A 7,197-nucleotide genomic window follows, 5' to 3' on the forward strand; every position below is an offset into this window, starting at 1 on the left:
GCACGTGGTCGGTGACTGGGGGAGGGACACACTCACTGCGCGCACAGGCTTCTTGTTTCTTTGTGGAGGGACCTACAGTCGTACGGGGCTCCGGGCTTCTCACCCCATTCTGAATGAATTCCTTCCCGGGCCACTGTTCGGGGCAGTGACATCCCTCGACTCGTGTTTCCTCATGTGGTGAAACTGATCTATTAAAAGGAGATAAGCACCAGTCACTTTCTTTCTCCTCTCTCCCTGTGCTGGGTGAGGGCGTTTACATTGCAGGCCCAATTCTCACGCACGACGCTAGGCCAGGCTACGAGTGTGACAGCACTGGCAACCCTGCTGACCTCACTCCCGAGTCTTGTTCTCCAAGAGTTTTCATAGCAGCAACCTGACATTTTGATCTCTATCCTATTCCCATTCCCAAGGCTCTTCTGTGGTTTTCTTTTTCCCCCCCTCTCTTTTTTTCCCCTCAATTAGTTCCAACTTTGAGTGAAGAGAAAAAGGTCTAACTTATTGAAAGCTCCTCAAAACACAAGATCTAGTGCTGTGGTTGGCATCTTAAGTTATACATGGAGAAACATTTTAATACCAAAATAACTGGTATGGCCAGAGCAAGTGGCTTGACATCACAAATTTTAGTAAGAGAGGTCGTGAGGGATGGATGACCTTGACAATTCAGAACAGCTAACTGCCCCTGCTGTTTATAGGCACCAACAGTTTTTAAAACGTGTCTTAGCAAGTGCTTACCACACAGGTCTTAATAAAAACTGAAGACTCAATTCTAGGTATGAGGGACGTTGCAGGATACTCCGGCATTATAAAGTTAAGAACGCTTTTTTTACTGATGGCTTTACTGCGTTTCCCAGCAGGTCTTCGGGCTGAGACTGGACAATGTATTGAGCATTACATGTTTAATGCACTGAATCAGCAGTACCAAAATCTGGTGTCTGTTTATGCGGTTCTGAGCGTCCTCCAGGCCCATTAAAAAGTGTGGCGGGATCGACTGTGAATATAAGTGGTTTGTCCACAAGTTCAGGGCCCCTATGTGATTTCAAGTAGAGCACTGACATGGCTTCAGATTTCAGAGATCCAAACCAGTTTCACCGCCAAAGGAAGGACTCTTTTACTAATCAACTAATGAAAAGGAATGAAGGCCTCAATTATAAAGAGACTCTATGGTCTTCTTGGGTTGGAGTAGAGAAACAACGCAAAGTATTTCCAACCCAAGGACGTGCGTTAGGAATCACATATGCAAACTCTAAAATCAAGAAGGAAGTGATTTAAAAAACATACCGCAGTCTTACCTGTTAGAACAGAAGCGGCTGAGAGAAGACAACGCGGGAAGAGAGGCCGACTAAGCTGGGGCGGGGTGTCTCAGTCCCGGCGCTGTGCACCTTTTGGGGCTGGACTGTAGGGCGCGGTGAAAGCTGAAGTTCCAAAAGGAAGGCCGGCTCGCTTGGCCGGGATCAGGGATTTGCAAGGTCTTGTCTGGCCGAATACGAGGGCTGGAGCCGCGCCGGCTGGCAGCAGCAGGAGCAGGGGACATCCCGACTACTAGGTTAGAGCAGGAGCTACTTGCCACTAGATGATGGTCAATCTAGTACGGTATGTAAATGTCGGATCCTTACGTCGCCCAGCACCTGAAAGTAATGTAAGATGCTATGTCAACTATACATTAATTAAAATATCTGCAAATATAATGATACAATAGTACAACATATTTCTTTCAGTCACTCATGATGGTAATTATTAGTTTACTTTGACTAGACTCTGCCCCATTAAAAGCTGAGTATAGAGACCTGTGGTGGGAAAGCTACAGGGAACTGCACATTTCTTGTAGCAGACATTCGAGGTGGACCGTAAGCTCCTTTGGGAAGGCATATGAGCCCGACTGTGAGCGCCCGATAGGAGTTTCAGCAGTAAAAAAGAAGAGTTAGCTAGAACAGAGGTATTAAAGGCAAAGGTGGGAGGCTTCCGGAAGAAGTTGGGAAAGACAGTCCATAGGATATACTGGAAGAGGTCCCAGGTTATCTGAAAGAAGGGGAAATGATAATGATTTTCACCCAGGGTCTGGCCCTTAGTACTGGCAAAGCACTGAGATGTAATTCTAGCAATGAATTCTATAACCTATAGAAATCGACTATCCAAATAATCGTGGCGTCAAAAATCATCGTCTTTACCTTACGTTCCATCACTTACCTTCCGAAGATGCCTTCAACACCAGTAACGCCCATCCCATCCACGATGTCTCTGGCGAGTCTAAAAGGGCTGTTCCGGGAGCAAGAAGGAGTTTACCTGGTTCAAAAGCAACTTCTAAGTGAAAATTACAGTGAGGTTCGGAGGCTCCACAGCTAACTGACTTTCTTCCCAACTGGCACATAAACTTTGCAGAGGCACCAAATGACTCGTCACCCGATCCCCTCAGTACTACAGCGCACACTAGTTTATTCTCTTTCTGCTCTGCCTGACTTCCTCATCCCTACCACTGTTTAGAAGGTCCACCTCCAATAAAACACACATGAACTACTTCTGGACAGAATTAGAGAAATCTTGATTAAAAGGTGATTTCAAAAATGAAGTAGTTGCAGGTAGAATTTAAAATGCAGAGGACCGATATATAAAGTCATTTTATATTCATAATATCCTTCATCTCTTTCCAAGGTAATTCCATTTTACTCTCTTTCAGTAAACCATTTATGCGGATTATACTGTATAGTTTCTAATTTCCGAAAACTACACCTGCTTAGAAATCTTAAGTTCCACATTCTAATCAAACCTCTTCTCCCGCACACTTATTAAACAGTCTTCAGGCTCATCGAGAGTTTGAGTCTATTGGCCTCGCCTCCTTCTCTGCTCAGCTCAGAGCACAGACGGCACGGCTGACTGCTCTCACTGTACCTGAGAAAGCCATGCCCCGCCGCACCTCTCATTTCAAACTCAAACTTAGACTACTTATGTCTTTTGTATTTAAAATACAGAGGTTTCAGTGACAACCAAAAACGGAGGACTAGCACTGAACTACAGCCCCATTCAGCAGATGCCACACCCCCGACCTGCCGCTGCTCCGTGGCTCAGGCTCTGGCTTAGAAACGAAGACCCCGGGGCTCAGGACCCGACGCAGCTCAGGGTCAGAGCAGGCGATGGTCAGCACGGCTCACGGCGCGTCTGCAGGTGACCTGCCCCTGCTCGGTGGCCGCATTCCGTCTGAGGGCCGGGCTGAGCACCGTAAGGTAATTACATGCTTAAAAAAAAAAATTACATTAGATGATGACATAATATACTCCTGCCACATTACTATTTAAAAGGAAATAAAGGGCTTGATGATACTTTTTGTTTGCTTAGAGGAACACAACGAGAAGTCTCATTCTTATCTCAAAGTAGTAAGGATTTAAAGGGGAAGCTCTGATTCTGAACAGAAAAAGCAATATCATTATTAAAGCATGGGGAGAAAGATACTGATAAGTGAGGGCATATAACCAAAAACGACAGCAGCTTATAGCCATCGTACAGACCCAGCAAGAAGAGGGATGGATTACGGGCAAGGCATTCTATGGAGGAAATGGAAGCCTTTTCACTTTTCACTCCAAGGGCACAGTGAGTAACTAACACCATTCTAAAACACTTTTGACCCTAAAAACTCTCAGCTACTCAGTTAAAGGACTTGCTTCTCTACAATTCTCTGCAACAGACGATTACCCAGAGAAATCAAATAATGAAGTCAGTGCAGTCATTTATTATCAGTCGCACCAAAGGATATCAAGTGGAAAAGTGGACGGGGTTGAAGCTATTAGATAAAAATTAAGTTTTCCATCATGTGTGAATTGTGATCATCAGGACCTTCATATCTGTAATTACTGTACTGCTAGTGATCTTAGAGAGATTAACATATGGATTCCAAAATTAACATATCCCCACAGAAAGTAACATAGCCAGAAGTGAACACTCATTCTTTAGATACATACCACTCTGAGTCTTCCACTGAGTGGCATCAAAGTTTGCTAAGATCATAGAAGCATCACAAAGGGCCTTAATACTTCTGAACAGCTGAGGCCTCCTACTCCGGATGGTACGTATTATTTTGTTTGCAGTCTAGATGCGAACCAAATAATAAAAATCAAAAGAGAAAGCAATGCATGAAAACAAACTAAACTTCAAATTTTCAGTTATAATAAAAAAAGAAATAAAAAAAGTGTATGTACACATGTAGACAACAAAGCACTATAATCCCTCGGATCCAAACAAAACAGTCCCCTTAGGAATGAAGTATATAAAGATGTAATAATTTGGAAATGGCTGTATTTTAAGTCTATTTTTTATTTGTTCAGTGCTTTGAGGAAAAACAATGTGAAATATCATTGGTATCTCCTTTGCATTTATTGAGACTGAATGTAATGTATTCCAATGGGGAGAAATTTATTTTTTCATTTACAAAAGAAATTCACTGTAAAAATTCCAGAAAAGCACAAAGCAGAAGAAGGCCCGGGGGGGTGGGGGCGGGAAGCCACCTGTGATCACATCTTTTTAACTGTTTTTCGAATCCCCCGATCTAGCATTTTGGGTACTTGCCAACGGCAACGGCAAAGAAATAGGAAAAGACTGACCAGAATTCTCTCCTCAGAAAACGGCATCATTAAAGCTATCTAAGAAAAACTATGTGTACATGAACCTATGTGAACTAGGAGCACTGAGCCAAGAGCTAGGAGTATAAAGAAGTATACGTGACCCATGACACGGACAGATTTGTGTCAAAGTTTTGAAAGCACAGGGCAGAATATTGGGTTGAAATAGCCAACTTGCCTTCATCAGGCCATTGACTTCAGAAACACCAGAACTTTCAAGCCAGAGGGAACAAGGATGAAATGTCCCCATAGCATGCCCGTCTTCACTTCACAGGCATTGATGTCAGTTTCAAGTGCTTTACATGAGAACCGACACGACCTTCTTGCAGTGCACAAAGAGCACACCCATCCAGCTCCAGCTCTCGTGGAACATTGGCTGCGTATTTTGCATTGAATAATTACAGAAAAACAGAAAAGCCATCAGATGGTATAGCAGTAAAAAATCATACTTGATATATACAACATAAATTAAAAAGGCAGAAAAAGGCGACATTCTAAAGATTATTAAAAAAAGGAACTTACTTTTTTTGGATGTTATTTGTTGTGTTTATTGTTTTACTTTTTGTCTTGAAATGAGTTTGCGCAGCCCTGACGAACCGGTGCGGCGAGTCGGCTGGGCATCGTCCCGCAAAGTGAAAGGTCATCCGTTCGATTCGCGGTCAGGTTCAGTCCCCAGGCGGGCTGCATTCCAGATGTTCCCCATGATCCCCAGCCTGGCCCACCTGCACCCAGCCCTCGCTCTCCCTCCCCTGGCCTACCCCACACTATTTCCTGTGATGAACTGGGCCCATCGCTGCTTCCTCCATCATCACTTACAGCCGGTGCCACCACCTTCGGGAAAATGCAGTCATGTATGTCATATTTACAGATTCTAGAGGCATCTAATCACTCAGGTCAAAGGATGTCTCACTCATTATCGGGACTATACAAGACTCCTAGGGCAATGAAGCAGGTTCCACTCGGTGGCATAAAAGTTTGCTAAGATCATAGAAGCATCACAAAGTACCTCAATCCTTCTGACCGGCTGAGGTCTTCTGCTCCCGTCGGTGTGTATTACTTTGCTTGCAGTTTCTCCGTCTCCGGCTGGGGCACGGGCAGGCGCATGCGAACGTGGCTTCTGTCCAAGACTCCGCCGCTGATCCGACAGGCGGGGCCACCGACCCTGCACCGGCCGCCCCGGGCTCTCCGACGGCTCTCCGACGGCCTCTCCTACCTCTGCTGGCGGTAGCGGGATCGGGTCCGGCAGGAGCGGTGCGTGGCAGCGGCTGGAGTGGTAGCGGCGGCGGCGGTCCCAGTGGCAGAGGAGGTAGGAGAGGACGTCGGAGAGCCGGGGGCGGCAGGTGCAGGGTCGGTGGCCACGCCTGTCGGATCAGCGGCGGAGTCTTGGACAGAAGTGGGGACGGCGGCGGAGGTGCTATCGGCGGGAAGGCCCGGAGCGGCGGCGGCGGGAGGGGCGGTGGCCGATAGCACTTCCACCGACGCCACGGGTCCTGCTGCCGTCCCAGCCCCGGAAGCCGCCCCAGCTCCCCCCGCCGCCGCCGGCCCCCCGCCCCCGTCCCGCCGCCGCCGCCGGCCCCCCGCCCCCACCCCCGCCGCCGCCGCCGCCGGCCCCCCGTCACCCCCCCGCCCGCCGCCGCCGCCGCCGGGCCCCCGCCCGCCCCCCCCGCCGCCGCCGCCGGCCCCCCGCCCCCACCCCCGCCGCCGCCGCCGCCGGCCCCCCGCTCCCCCCCCCCCCGCCGCCGCCGCCGCCGGCCCCCCGCCGCACCCGCGCCTCCGCCGCCTCCGCCGCCGGCCCCCCGCCCCCGTCCAGCCGCCGCCGGCCCCCCGCCCCCGTCGCGCCGCCGCCGCCGGCCCCCCCCCCTCCCCGTCCCGCCGCCGTCGCCGGGTCCCAACGCCGCGCCCCGATTCCGACCGCCGCCGCCGCCGGGTCCCGCAGCCGCCCCCCAGGACCCACTGCCACTGCCGCCGGGTCCAAACGTCGCCCACGGGTCCAATCGCCGCCCCCCGGGTCTCATCGCCGCCGCCTCCGGGTCCCGCCGGGTCTCATCGCCGCCGCCTCCGGGTCCCGCCGGGTCTCATCGCCGCCGCCTCCGGGTCCCGCCGGGTCTCATCGCCGCCGCCTCCGGGTCCCGCCGGGTCTCATCGCCGCCGCCGCCGGGTCCCGCCGGGTCTCATCGCCGCCGCCGCCGGGTCCCGCCGGGTCTCATCGCCGCCGCCTCCGGGTCCCGCCGGGTCTCATCGCCGCCGCCGCCGCCTCCCGTTCGCGCCGGGTCTCATGGACGCCGCCGCCGAGTCCCACCGCCCACGCCGCCGGGTCCAACCGCCGCCCCCGCCGTGTCACATTGCCGCCGCCGCCTCCAGCCGGGTCTCATCGCCGCCACCGCCGGGTCCCGCCGGGTCTCATCGTCGCCGCCGCCGCCTCCGGGTCCCGACGGGTCTCACCGCCGCCGTGTCACGCCGGGTCTCATCGTCGCCGCCGCCGGGTGCCACCGCCGCCGTGTCCGCCGGGTCTCATCGCCGCCGCCGACGTGTCCCACCGCAGCGCCCGCCGGGTACAAACGCCGCCGCCCGGGTCTCATCGCCGCCGCCGCCG

General features: G+C 52.1%; 1 long non-coding RNA gene across 1 annotated transcript; it reads right to left on the bottom strand.

Moving 5' to 3' along the window:
* Window positions 1–3,070: 3,070 nt before the first annotated feature.
* Window positions 3,071–5,087, bottom strand: LOC149994784 (uncharacterized). The gene is made up of 3 exons (XR_016507709.1): window positions 4,783–5,087; window positions 3,948–4,074; window positions 3,071–3,226 (listed from the first exon to the last, which is right to left on the bottom strand). It is a non-coding gene; the product is annotated as an uncharacterized LOC149994784 (long non-coding RNA).
* Window positions 5,088–7,197: the final 2,110 nt, after the last annotated feature.

Source organism: Furipterus horrens, unplaced genomic scaffold (assembly GCF_987537825.1).
Source record: "Furipterus horrens unplaced genomic scaffold, mFurHor1.1.pri manual_scaffold_13, whole genome shotgun sequence".
Taxonomy (NCBI): Eukaryota; Metazoa; Chordata; class Mammalia; order Chiroptera; family Furipteridae; genus Furipterus; species Furipterus horrens.